The sequence below is a fragment of the Peromyscus maniculatus genome, chromosome 3, assembly GCF_049852395.1.
Source record: "Peromyscus maniculatus bairdii isolate BWxNUB_F1_BW_parent chromosome 3, HU_Pman_BW_mat_3.1, whole genome shotgun sequence".
Lineage (NCBI taxonomy): Eukaryota > Metazoa > Chordata > Mammalia > Rodentia > Cricetidae > Peromyscus > Peromyscus maniculatus.
The window spans coordinates 97,310,019-97,324,819 of NC_134854.1; positions in this window are offsets into that span (position 1 = coordinate 97,310,019).

Here is a 14,801-nt window from a genome sequence, read left to right on the forward strand (position 1 = left end):
ATGTTTCCTTGAAACTAAAACTATATGGGAAAAAAATAGTCTTTCAGATTGTATTTATATATTCATATATATATGGGCATACACTTTACAAACATACATATATGCATTCATATATACATTTACTAAATAATGATAATAAAATAGACTATCCACTTGAGAGTATAGGTGCTTGGAAGGAAGTTATGGGAGGATACCTGATTGCTGGAGAAAAGAAAGAAGGAAAGGGAGAAGGGAAAGTGATGCAATTCTCTTTCAGTTAAAAACAAATTTAAATACTTTAAAATTATGTAAATATCTATAATTCTAAAATAGTAAGAAATGTATATGTATGTTATATGAATTTGCTCCTAAATATGACTTCTATACTTATTTGGTAATCATGATGTATGATAACATTATATGACATGGATTATTATGGATTTTGTTAATTTCTGAACACAATCACAGTTTTGTATAACATGGAAAGGATGAATCATACACATATATACTCAATACTAACAAAAGGCACCATCTCTATCTTTATGCTATATATTTAAATTACAATCTTTATGTGAAAGGCAACATTAAAATATCTTGTGAACTGTATGAACTAACTCATTAGTATATGATGATATTTTATTTGTACTGAAATGTGATTTTAATTTTATGTTAATAAATAAAGTTGCCCTGGGGTCAGAGCTATTAGAGCCATAGCAAGAGCGTGGTGGTTAGAAGAGCTAGGTAGATTTCTGTGTGTTCAGGGATACAGCCAGTATTGGAGACATATGCCTTTAAGACCTGGAGGGCAGTACTTACAGGCAGTGACAAGGCAGTCATGTGGTTGGGTTTACAACCAATGAGAAGGCAGAACAGAAAGACTATTTAAAGACAGACAAACAGGAAGAAGCTCTCTCGGGGAAGCTAGGAGCACTGCAGGAGGTAAAATTTTATCTCTGAGCTCTGACCTCTCGGCTTTCTCTTTTACATTGGCTCTGTGTTTCTTATTTTAATAAGACGATTGGTTACATCTACATTAGTATTAACACATACATCCATTTAGACATTGGGATTTGAATAAATAGTCTGACTTTGTAGATCATTAGACCATGGCTAATAAGCAAACTTGGAGTTGAAATTTTTGCAATTGCTTGTCAAGTAACACTCTCAGGGGCTCTTGCATCCCATCTTCATTGTTCCTGCCACCAGAAAAACTTTGGAAGCTCATCTTGTCATTAACATAGGGAAGAGACTATAGCTGAAAATAAATACTATACATTTCCATGGTCAAAGACCATAATTCCCTCAGAGGACAAGGTCAACACAAGGACACAGATCACATTGTTTCTTCTGTGATTTTCTATGAGGATCATTGGAAAAGGCTTTTGTATTTTTTTCTCTCCAGGTTGCAGTTCTTATCATTTGGTGTTCATTCTTGGGCTTTAAACAGAGCCTCCAAGTGTGTAATTTTGAAATGCGATGGCCACAGTAAATTACTAAAGAACTTCACTATGAGAGCTGCAAAAGCAGGGAGGGGAGGAGCTCAGAGCTGAGATGTTATAAAGGAAGCCTGCATACCTTAAATTTTCCTCAGCAGAGGTGGTCTTCCAGAATCAATGAGCTAGTGAGAGTCTTGCATCATGGTCTCCTGTTTATCATCCTTACTGGTGAAGCGTTTCAGTAAGTGTTTAGTCCAAGCCTCCATGTTTACCTCAACTAGAAATTGCTTTAGCAATTCTAGTATTTTATAGGGAAAATAAAAGTTCAGTGCTACCTTTTGTTAAGATCTATGAAGGACAAAAGGCATTATAAACTTCTCAGGTAATTTTATTTCAGATTCCAATAGCCCCATAACGTTATGTTAAAAACCAAGTCATTTATCTACCATTTCAATATGCATTGCTCTCCCACCATGATCATCACTGTGGGAAGCATGGTGGGAGGGCAAGCAGACATGACTGTATTTGAAAGCATATGTCTTTTTTATTAGTGGTCTATTTATTTATTTAATATTCTGACTCCAGTTTCTCTTCCCTCTTCTTCTCCCAGTTCCTCCCCCTCCATTACCCCCAATCCATTTCTCCTCTGTGTCCATTCAGAAACGGGCAGGCCTCCCATGGGTATTAGCAAAACATGATATACCAAGTTACAGTAATACAAAGCACCTCCCATTGTATTAAGTTTGGGCAAGGCAATTCAGTATGAGGAATGGGTTCCCAAAAGTAGGCAAAGCCTTAAGGAAAGCCCCTTCTCCTATTGTTAGGAGTCCCACAAGTAGACCAAGCTAAACGATGGTCACATATATGCAGAAGGCCTAGATACATCCCATGCAGTCTCCCTGATTGTTAGTATAGGCTCTGTGACTTCGTATGAGCCAGTTTAGTTGTTTCTGTAGGATTTATTGTGATGTCTTTCTGGGTCTGAGTATCTTACTTAGGATAACTTCTAGTTTCATCCATTTGTTATGTCCATAAATCCTCTTGTTCCTAAAATCCTTCCTCTCACTCTTGAGCAGGATTCTCCAAGCTTGCCCTAATGACTGGCTGTAGATCTTTGCATCTGTTTCCATTAGTCATTGGATGAAGACTGTCTGATGACAATTGGGGTAGTCATCAGTCTGATCCCAGGAGATAGCTAGTTTAGGATACTGATCCATTATTTCTAGGAGTGTTAGCAGGATTCATCCTTGTACATTTGTGGAAGTTTCCCTTGTATCAGGTTTCTACCTGACCCCAGAATGCCCTCCTTTCCAGTCATTTCTTTCAGTACTCTTCTCTTTAAATTGGATCTACCCTCAATTGGATCACTCAAGTTCCCATCCACCCAGGAGATCTCTTCTATTTCCCCTTCTCAGGGAGATTCAAGTGTTCCCCACTTGACCCCTCCTTGTAACCTAGTCCCTCTGGGTATGTGTATTGTAACATGGTTATCCTTTACTTTACAGCTAATATCCACTTATGAATAGGTACATTTCATGTGTGTCTTTCTGGTTCTGTGTATCTTACTCAGGATAACTTCTAGTTTGATCCATTTGCCTCCAAATTTGCTGGTGTCATTGTTTTTAACAGCTGAGGAATACTCCATTGTATAAATGTACCACATTTTCTTCATCCATTCTTTGGTTGAGGGGTATCTAGATTGTTTCCAGGGTCTGGCTATTACAAATGAAGCTACTGATGAAAACATTTGACCTATGTCCTTGTGGAATGACTGAGCATCCTTTGGTTATATGCCCAGGAGTGGTGTAGTTGAATCCTGAGGTAGATTTATTCCCACTTTTCTGAGAAACTGCCATATTGATTTCCAAAGTGGCTATACAAATTGGCACTCCCACCAGCAATGGAGAAGTGTTCCCCTTGCTCGACATCCTCTCCAGAATAAACTGTTCCCTGTGTTTTTTATCTTAGCCATTCTGATAGGAATAATATGGAATCACAGAGTCATTTTTATTTGTATTTACCTGATAGCAAAGGATGCTGAAAATTTCTTTAAGGGTTTTTCTGTCATTTGAGATTTTTACATTGAGACTTCTCCGTTTCAGTCTGTACCCCTTTTTTAATTGGATTATTTGGTTTTTAATGTCTAGTTTCTTGATTTCTTCATCTATTTTGGAGATCAATCTTCTGTCAGATGTGGGGTTGGTGAAGATCTTTTCCTCTTCTGTAGGCTGCTTTTTTTGTTCTAATAATAGTGTTCTTTGCCTTACAAAAGTTTTATTGTTAATTAGGACTCATTTATTAATGTTCCACCTTAGTGTCTGTGCTACTGGTGTTCTATTCAGGAAGTTGTCTCCTGTGCCAATGTTTTAAGGCTATTTCTCACCTTTGTATTTTTTTTATTAGGTTCTGTGTTACTGGATTTATGTTAAGGTCTTTGATCCACTTGTACTTGAGTTTTGTGCAGAGTAATAGAAATTGAAAGATCTATATGACAAGAACTGCAAGTCTTCGAAGAAAGAAATTGGAAAAGATATCAGAAGATGGAAAGATCTTTCATTCTCATGGATCAGTAGGATTAGCATTGTAAAATGACCATCATACCAAAAACAATCTACAGATTTAATGCAATCCCCGTCAAAATTCCAACACAATTATTTACAGACTTTAGTGGGCCAATTCTCAATTTCATATGGAAAGACAAAAAAAAAACAAAAAACAGGATAACTAAAACAATCTTGTACAATAAAAGAACTTCCAGTAGTATCACATCTCTGATCTCAAGCTCTACTAGAGAACTATAGTAATAAAAAACAGCATGGTTGCCGGGCGGTGGTGGCGCACGCCTTTAATCCCAGCACTTGGGAGGCAGAGGCAGGCGGATCTTTGTGAGTTCGAGGCCAGCCTGGGCTACCAAGTGAGTTCCAGGAAAGGCGCAAAGCTACAAAGAGAAACCCTGTCTCGAAAAACCAAGAAAAAAAAAAAAAAAAAAAAAAAAAAACAGCATGGTATTGGCATAAAAATAGGCAAATGGACCAATGGAATCAAATCCCAGACTAAATAAATTCACACATCTATGGACACCTGTTAATGGATAAATTAGCAATTATTATACAATATAAAAAAACATATTCAACAAATGATGTTGGCATTTAGAAGAAATAAGTGTCAGCATGTAGAAAAGAGCATACATCTTTTGCTCAGTGACAGAGTGAGACTGCCTGCTGTGAGCTTTTGAAACCTCAAAGTCCACCCCCAGTGGCAAACCTCCTCCAAGGTCACATCTGCTAATCTTTCCTAAACAGTCTACAAACTGGAAACCAAACATTCAAATTGATAAACTTATGGGGGCCATTCCCATCCAAACCACCATAGTTAGTGTTCTGAAAGTATATAGGTCTTTGTATTCTTTTTTTATATGTTATGCCAACATCAAGCAATCAAGCACTAGATTGATTTTGCTATACTTGCTATCAGTAAATTATGTTACTTCTCAATCTGATGGAAATTTCTTCAAGTAAATTTTAAAAGAAGGTATATACTTCACTATTTTCTTCACAGGAAAAAAAATACCTTGATTTTGATGGTGATTTCCTTTATCTTTTGATTTTTGTTAAGTTTCTCAATCTTTATGTGAATATTTAGTTTCTTGTTCTGAAATGAGTTTGAATGTCAGGAGTCATTTTATTCTTTCCTTTTTTTTCCTTTTTTACTGATTTGATTGAGAAGCACAAAGTTACATATTCAAATGTGTACAACTTGATATTTTGGAGATAGGCCCATACCTGGCAAATATAAACATGCCCCAACCCCATGCCACAAATATAAACATTACCTATAAAAATCCTTAACCTTTTGAAGGATGAGAAATTGTTAAAAAAAAAAAAAAAACCACTTTGTAGATGACTGTTAAAAGTGAGTGATCATTTTATTATAGAATTGAGAACTATCAGTGTGTTGATGCCAAAATTGTTTGATAACTGATATGTGGTCAATGGGGTATACTTATGAAATGTTCAAGAAATATATTAAAATATTTGAATATATAGTAGCAAGTCAAGTGACATAATGTAAAACAGGAAATAAAGAAATGTGCCTTGGTTATGTTGAGCAAGGGTGAAGGTGTTAAATGTGAATGTGAATTTGTATGTTTCTGCCTAGTGGTAGTTTGGATATATAGATAGATATAGAGATAGAGATAGAGAGATAGAAAGATAGATATAGAGATAGACATAGTGATAGAGATAGATGTGTGTGTGTGTGTGTCTTGTTACGTCTGAAATTTTTTTCTAGCTTTTTTTAAAATTTTACAGTACAATACAGTTCTACATATCAGCCACGGATTCCCTTGTTGTGCCCCCTCCCACCCCCTTCCCATCCCCCTAGTCCATCCCCCATTCCCACCTCCTCCAGGGCAAAGCCTCCCCCGAGGATTAGATCAACCTGGTAGACTCAGAAAGACAAACATGGTATGTACTCACTCATGGGAGGATACTAGATGTAAAACAAGGATGACTGGACTGCTACTCACATCACCAGGGAGGCTACCTGGAAAACAGGACCCCAAGAAAGACACAGGGATTGTCCAATGACGGAGAAATGGATGAGATCTACATGAACAGCCTGGACATGAGTGGGGATAATGAAGGGCGAGGGTAGAGGGAAAGAGAGCTTGGGGGAGCGGGAGATCCCAGCTGGATCAAGAACAGAGAGGGAGAAGAAGGAATAGGAGACCTTTAAATTTGCATGCAATAATAGTTACTGAAAAAATAGACGACATTTTGAAGAAGCTTGGCATTAAGGAACAATTCCTGTGGACATAAGATTTCTATGACCTCTGCCATATATGCCAATGTAGCTAAACACAGACTGAACTCATATCTGCAAGAAACAAACTTCCCAATAAATTGCTAGTGGGAAATAGTTCAGAAAATGCCCTCATGCATTCTTGTTTGTGTTTAACAATAGCCTTCTATATTGAGGTGTTTTAGCCAAGTTCTGTAATAATCAGAAAAGTGATAAAAACAAGTTTAAACTGGTGAAGTATCCTAGAGCCCAGAAGAAAATTTTACCCTTTCCTTATGGACACTATATGTGTCTTAGAGTTTCTGTTGCTGTGATCAAACTCTATGATCAAAAGCAAGTTAGGGATGAAAGGGCTTATTTCATCTTATACTTCCAGGTCACACTCCATCACTGAAGGTGGTCAGGGCAGCAACTCGAGGCTGGAACCTGTGGAGAAGAACTGAGATAGAAACCAGAGAAGAGTGAGCCTAATGCGTTTAATTCTCATTGTTTTTTCATCCTGTTTTCTTTTAGCACTCAGCACCACCTCCTACAGTGACCTGGAACCTCTTAAGTCCATCTCCAATCAAGAAAAGATCATGCAGGCTTGCCCACAGATTGATCTTATGGAGACATTTTATTTATTTATTTATTTATTTACTTATTTATTTATTCATTCATTCATTCATTTATATTTATTTATTTATTTATTTGTTTGCTTTTTTCAAGGCAGGGTTTCTCTGTGTAGCTTTGTGCCTTTCCTGGATCTCGCTCTGTAGAGCAGGCTGGCCTGGAACTCACAGAGATCCACCTCTGCCTCCCAAGTGCTGGGATTAAAGGCATGTGCCACCACCGCCCGGCGGAGACATTTCTTTAATTTTGGTTCCCTCTTCTCAGATAACTCTAGATTGTATCAAATTGATATAAAACTAGTTGATACAATGTGTATATTTCACTTCACTTAACTCTACGTTTATAATGAGAAAAAATATAATATATGTTAAACTCATTTAATAACAGAAAAACTATCATATGCATTAATTTAAAATTTGACAATCTGTCATTAATTCTATAAGCAATTTTGGTCAAATGCTTTATTCCAATGAATCAATCTATACAATAGACTAGAAAAGTACCAGGAACTATATTACATTATAGAGTGATAAGACTTTTTAAACACTGATGTCCATCAAAGTGGAGTTTCCTACAGTTTTAACTCAGAGTTAAATATGAACTTGACATTGTTGACAGCATGCAAATGTATATTCATAATGTCTAAAACTGAGGCAAATATTCTGCTTCTTCAAGTCATTTTGAGCATTACAACAACTTAGATTGGGATCTACTACTGTGATAAGCATGTGTGGCCTTGAACTCACAGAGATCCAGATAGATCTCTGCCTCCCAAATGACAGGATAAAAAGGTGTGTCATCACTGCCTGACCTCTATGTCTAATTTAATGGCTTGCTCTGTCCTCTGCACCCCAAGTAAGCTTTATTGGGATATACAATATATCACCACAGGAGGCATTAATTGTGATCACAAGACTAGGGTCATATCTTCCACAACTATCCACTGCAAGACTATTGCTTTCTCTTGTAATTAGTGTATCTTGAGGAGATATTTTGAATGTGTGTAGTAACACAACTTGTCACATGTTTAATCACTTATCCTGGTATTTTCCAGTGACTCCTCTCTCTACTGTTGCTATGATGATTGCAATAAATATACTGTTTTATTTATCACCATCTATTCTGAGGATGAAGTTTTATGTTGATCCAGTCTTGAATCATGAAAGTGTGATCCCATGTTAATTAGAAATACACCTACATATATCTTAATACTCCTTACTTCCTGACAGCAAAGTATGGTCCATATTATTCTGATACTTTCTTTTTCACTTGCTTTTAAATAATCAATTTCTCTAAGAATTTTTTTATTATTTTATTATGCAAGATAATTTAGAAACCAAAATCTAGCTACAGCTAGATGTCATTACTCTTTATCTAGATTTTCTGCTAAGCCTCAAAACCTGAGTTTGGTTCTTGGGCCCACATAGTAGAAGATAAACATCTGTAACTTGTCTTATGACTTCAAAATATACATCATTACTCATGCAAAACAATACAATGCATATAAATGAATATAATAAAAATGAAAAAAGAACCCAAAATCTGGGGAATTATTGTTGGTAGTATAATTTTTAAGTAAATTCTAAACATAACTTTATTTTCTTATTCAGTGGCTACTGGCAACATGAAGATATGTATAGTAGTAGACTGTTCAAAAGAATAATCAACCAGCTGTGTTTCAAGGAAAAAAAATACACAGTAATACTCTACAAAATTAAATGAGCAAGAAAGACATGAATCATATTCTTAAAATTATGTGTGTCTTCCATGGGTTAAGTTACTGTTATTTTCAAACTTAACATGTGAAAATCATGTGTAATTTAAACAGCTATTCTTTAACATGCATTTCCATACCTTATTTAAGTGATTCACAAAGCATTTTCAGTTATTTCCTCTGAGAAATACCACAGCCTTCTAATATATCTCTGCATATCTTAAAGTTCATCCTGGAAGTATAATTAATGTGTTTTTCCTTGGTTGCCCTAGTTATTAGTTTTCTGAAAGAGTTTGTTTTTATTGAACATTCACATCCTTAAAGTATCCTGAGTCAAAACTCTAGAACCATTCTTTCCGAGTAAATGCTGTTTTGGAGATATTATACAAAACGATGTTGTTAGATTGTGGTACTATATAATAATCCTATTGTGCTTCATACTAAACACAGTTGTGTGCATGACTATTATTGCATGCATACTTAATAGGAATGGGGAATAGGAATAATTCCCAACTTGATATATGAAGCCATTTTATCTACCTATTTAAAGATGCCTTCATCTGCTGTGATGGGTTTTCACTTCAATATTTGTCTCTTGAATCCTCAGTTCTATCCAAAATTGAATATATGTGCTTTTTCCACCATGCAGCCTTGTCACATTTTGTGGTTTTTCTCAGTAATTTGGTATTAATTTACTGCTTTTTTGGTAATATTATTAAGGGACCTAGAGAGTGCCAAGGCATTTTAAACAGATTTGTTTAACAATGATTACATGCCTGTATGAAATTCTAACACACACACACACACACACACACACACACACACACACACACACACACTGAGACACAGAGAGTCTCTAAACATAAAATCTCATAAATCTTTGATATGAATATTACTGCAAGGGATAAAGGTAAGCTAAATATCTAATTGTTGATTAGAGTTTATATGATCACATTGCCATTTACCATTTGCAATTGCTTTTGGTTTGTTACAAGTTATATTGATATACACACATACACACACACACACACACACACTTGGGGTTACAGCTAAAACATGAAATTTAGTTTGGGACACAACACAGCCCATGAAGTGTTTAAGTGGGTCCTTATCTTGTCTGTCTGATATCTCTACAGAGTTATAGAAATTTAATGAATATACTTGTTATTAATTTTCCTTATAATTGAAGTCTACAGCAATATTGCTGAGCCTTTTTCTACTGCAGAATCAGGATAAAGGGCATAATTCTGACAAAATGAACTAACAAATCTTTGTTTCCACATTAATATAAGAAGAATTTGGCTGATTTCTTGCAGAAAAAGTCAGCTTGGCACATCATATCCACATATTATTGCCTTCATTTAAAACTTTGAGCCAGTAGGGATTAAAATTAAACCTCCAATTTCATTTATAGCCTAGAATTGATCTTTTAAAATTGTAATGTGTGCATTAATTTTTAACTGAAATTAAAAATGACTTTATATTTGAACTTGAAATAAAGAGAATAACCATGCTTAATTTGAAGTGATATCTGGTTTTATAGATGAGGAGAGTAATTTCAAGATAAAATTAAAAATTTACACTTTCTTCTGTGTTGTTTTTGTTCTCAATTGAATAAAGTATGGTTTTTATTCTGATTGTCAATAGAAAAGTAGCTTTAAAAAACTTCATATAGTATTTCTGTTCTTTTGTATTTATTTAAGAGAAGATATAGGACACAAAACACCTCTGACATTGTCTGATAACTCAGTCTCATTGGGTTTATCATGTATTTTTACATAAAGTGAAGTTTAGTAAATATTTCTTGGGAAAATTTGACTAAGTTAGATATCGACTCTGCATTTCATATCTGTAGGCAATATAAATAATTTATAAACTAAAATCCCTCAAGAGAAGTAGATAAACAAGAATATCATATAAATGTAGTAATATCACAAATTATTATCAATCTAATTCAATATATTTTGCAACTTACAGAACATTTCAAGGACAACATATCACTTTAAATCAGTATCTGATACCAACAAATGTTTGAATTGGAGAGTCAAGTGGTCATGCACGGAATTATAAGCACAAAAATGAAGAAATAAATGTTTTTTTTTTATTTGAACTGTTTGTCCTAATGGCTCAGGCTGCTATCTGCCTGGTTCTTACATCTTAAATTAACCCATTTCTATAAATCTATACCTTGCCACATGGCTCATGGTTTACCAGTATCTTACATGTTGGTACTCATGGCAGAAGCTGGCAGCCTCCTGACTTAGCCTTCTTGTTACCAGAATTCTCTTCTTTGCTTGTCTCACCTATACTTCCTGGCTAGCTACTGGTCAATCAGCATTTTATTTATAAAGAGCGATATCCACAGCACTTCCCCTTTTCTTTTTTTTTTTCAAAAGGGTAGGTTATAACTTTCACATAGTAAAATTACATATGACATAACAATTATCAAGCAAGAATTACAGTTACACTATCTAGTCTATTTATAATATCTAGTCTATTTGTATTTGGCAAAATTAAAGAAGATATTTTATCTATCCTATATTGTGTGTCTGAGGTTTCCTATCTAACTTATCTGTTATCATAACTAAGGAAAATTATAACTATCTAGTCTTCAACTACATCAAAGACCCCAGAAGGATATACTATTACCTGAGAAATGGGAGAAGGACTCAAGCAACTTTCGGGAGTCTTGCAGGGTAGGCAGAGACATCTGGTATCCTGGACAGTCATCTAAAGTTCCTTTGTAAAGTTGGGGCATCTGTCTTCAGCCCACAGGCCTAGAGTCTCTGAGTTACTTTTCTCTGTGTCCTATAAAATGTCTGGCAGTTTCCTCTGCAAAGCAGGAACCCGAAGGACCATTTTGGGTCCTGCATGTCCAGTCAATCAAGCAGACCAGGCAAGAACAGTTTTTTGCCCAAATGGCTATTTTTGCCAAGGTGAAGAAAACTCTATATAGAGAGTCTTCTATGCCCATTCTCCTCTCTGAAGTAAATCTGGTGCTGCCAGGAGCAGACACGTCTCACTGTCATGAAAGTCTAAATTTTTAAAAGATTTCAAATGCCATATTCTGTAGGTCTTTGAAGTGAATAAAACAGTTTTAAGAGAAATTTTTCAAAGTATTGTCACTGCTGCACAATAATACTAATGAAGTTATGGGTTTGGAGAGACAGCTCTTTGGTTAAGAATACTTACTCTTCTTACAGAGAGCCTGAGTTCAATTCCCAGGAGACACATTAGGTGGATCACAGCTACTCATAATTCCAGCTCAGTGGAGGATCAAAATATCTTCATTCTCCACAGGCACTTCCTTGTGTGTGAAACACACTGACATATACACATAAATAAACATACTGACACATACGTGCTGTGGGATGTTCTGTAGGTCCTGTGGGAGCCCATTCTCAGGTTCTTTGTGGCGTTACCCAGCAGGTCCGTATAGAGGATGATTAGGACCATGGGCCTGAGTGCAGGTGTTTGAGATGGTCTGCACTTGGCTGTGCTGGGGGATGGTCTGTATGTCAAGTTGCTCTGATTGGTTAATAAATAAAACCTGATCGGCCGTGGCTAGGCAGGATAAAAGGACAGAAAGGCAGAAGGAGACGCTGCAGCCGCCGCAATGACCAGAGAGGCTGCAGCCGCCGCCATGACCAGAGACGCTGCAGCCGCCGCCATGACCAGCAGCATGTGAAGATGCTAGTAAGCCACCAGCCACGTGGCAAGGTATAGATGTATGGAAATGGATTAATTTAAGATAAAAGCACAGTTAGCAAGATAAGGACAGTTAGCAGGAAGCCTGCCACGGCCATGCGGTTTGAAAGCAATATAAGTGTCTGTGTTTACTTGGTTGGGTCTGAGCGGCTGTGGGACTGGCGGGTGACAGAGGTTTGTCCTGACTGTGGGCGGGGCGGAAAAATCAAGCTACACATACACATAAGTAAAAATAAAAATCTTTAGATAACACTTTATTGTACACAGAATGTACTAAAAATTATCACATGTTCTTCCTTTGGAGTTGGAACTCTGGTTGGCCATTTCATATAGGTTTTACAGATTGATCAGTTAGTTATACACTCATCATTATTAATACATTTGAGTGGTCTTGTCTGACTTCCGTCTGAATGCTTGAACCATGGTAGATACAAGAATCAAATATTTTCAGAGAACTAAAAGTTGGGATTCAAAGACAAGTTATTAGTTTCTTTTGGAAGGACTGAAAGACATTTGAAACAGAAATTTTGGTGAGGACAGACTAGGTGGTTGGTGATGTCTTAGAAACTCTGAGAAAGATCATTGAAGATGTAAAACAGATACAAGACGCAAAGGAATTGGTAGAATTTTATGGATATTCTGTTTTTAGATACATGTATGTGTGGGGGCCTGAGCATGAGAGTTTAGGTGCCCCAAGGAGTCGCTGTAACAGCAAGTGTGTTCTTAGCAGCTAAGCCATTCTTCCAGCCCCTGAGTTTCCAATTTTTTGAATACTTTATATCTTGTACTTTCTCCTTTTCACACTTTCATCTTGCTTTCCTTTCTCCTCATTAGCTAAATCAAATGCCTTCTGTAATAGGCATCAATAAGAAAATTCTGACTGAGATATTGAAGGATGTTAAATCTTAATTTACAGTGCAGTTTCTTTCATTAACCCAATGTCAGCACAAATCAAACAAAAATCTACTGGAATCAAACTACACAAATACAGTCAAATATCAGAATTATCAGGTAAAATGAATAAAGCTAGCAACTTCCTTCTTTCTAAGTCATAAATTCCCTTTGACAAAAGCAATATAGGCTGAATAATTCAGTAACCTCTATTAATGGCAACTTGTACACAAACTATATGATGTACTTTTCAAAATTTTTAATAAATTTTCATTGTGATGTTTCTCAGTTATGTACCAACTAACCAGCACCCTTTTTAAAGAAAAAAATTATAAAACCAAGCAAAAATTCACTAGGATTGGCAAGTTTTTAATACCCACAGTTTTTCAAGTTTTCAATAAGGATCATAAAAACAACCCTCCTCAATTGAAAGAATTGCTAATGTAAGCATATGTTGATTCGTCTTTGAAGAGGGTGTGGGTAAGGCTATGTTCTCTGATTTTAACTACTGCCACAAGATGTTCCGACTGTGGAGGAGATTCACAGGGTCTAAACTGAACAGAAATACTGAAAATAGAAAAGTGGTGAGAGAAATTATTTCTTTTCTCAAGGTTTGGTGCTCATAGCCCTAAGAATTTGCTCTGGAAAAGACCTGGAATTGCCAAAAATAAAAAAATAAAAAATAAAAAATAAAAAAAAACTCTACCAAGTTTATACAGGCTATAAATTGATAACAAAACAGAAGAGAAAAGAATCCACACACAGAAATGTGGTGCTTTGTGGATTCTGGGAAAATGTGCCGCGTTGGTGTAAGAGATGCTCCAGGGACCCTGGCCGACAGCTATGTAAGGTTGAGGAGGAGTTGGGTGGGAGGCAGACTGACGGGGGAGAAAGAGCTCTGAGATTCCGAGCCAAAAATAAATTCTTCAAGCCCTGTACTGAATAACCAGCAGAGGTGAGCTTAGAATCACTTATCGCATGAAGGAGAAACTGTTACTGATCCTGTTTCCAGTGCATCTTTTTCTGTAATTTAAGCTTGTATAATTTTCAGAGTAAGACACTTGCTTTACAAATTAAACATGATGACACATCGTGCTGGAACATGATGCTGGAAAACAGTTCATTTCATTTTGCAGTTCACTGTTAAGTACATCTCTTTACCTTAGACTATCAGAAACTTTGTTTATAAAACATTTTTTCCAAATTAATATCTATATAATGTGTTTTATGAATCACAGGGTCAGAAATGTCAAGATTTTTAAAAGCATTGAAAAAACTTATTTTTTTTCTGATGTGAACAAAAATATCTATTTGATGAAAGAAACTATTTGCAGAAATAATGAATTTTATGAAGTACCATATTTTTAAATATTCATCTTAATTTATGACAGTTTTGGAATAAATTTATTAATAATTCACATGTTTCAAATTCAGTGATTATATTATCTTTTCCACAGTAATACATTTTCTAACTGAGATTTTTTTCAATACTTTTCATTGTGGCAACTAATATTTTAAAAAAATGATAATTCTTGACCAACCACCAAACTGTTTTGCCAAAGTGGCACACCATTTTACAATCTCACCAAATCCTTGTTTTTAAGGCTCTGATTTTTGTACAAAAGCATTCAATCATTCTGTCAGACCAAACCAGGAAA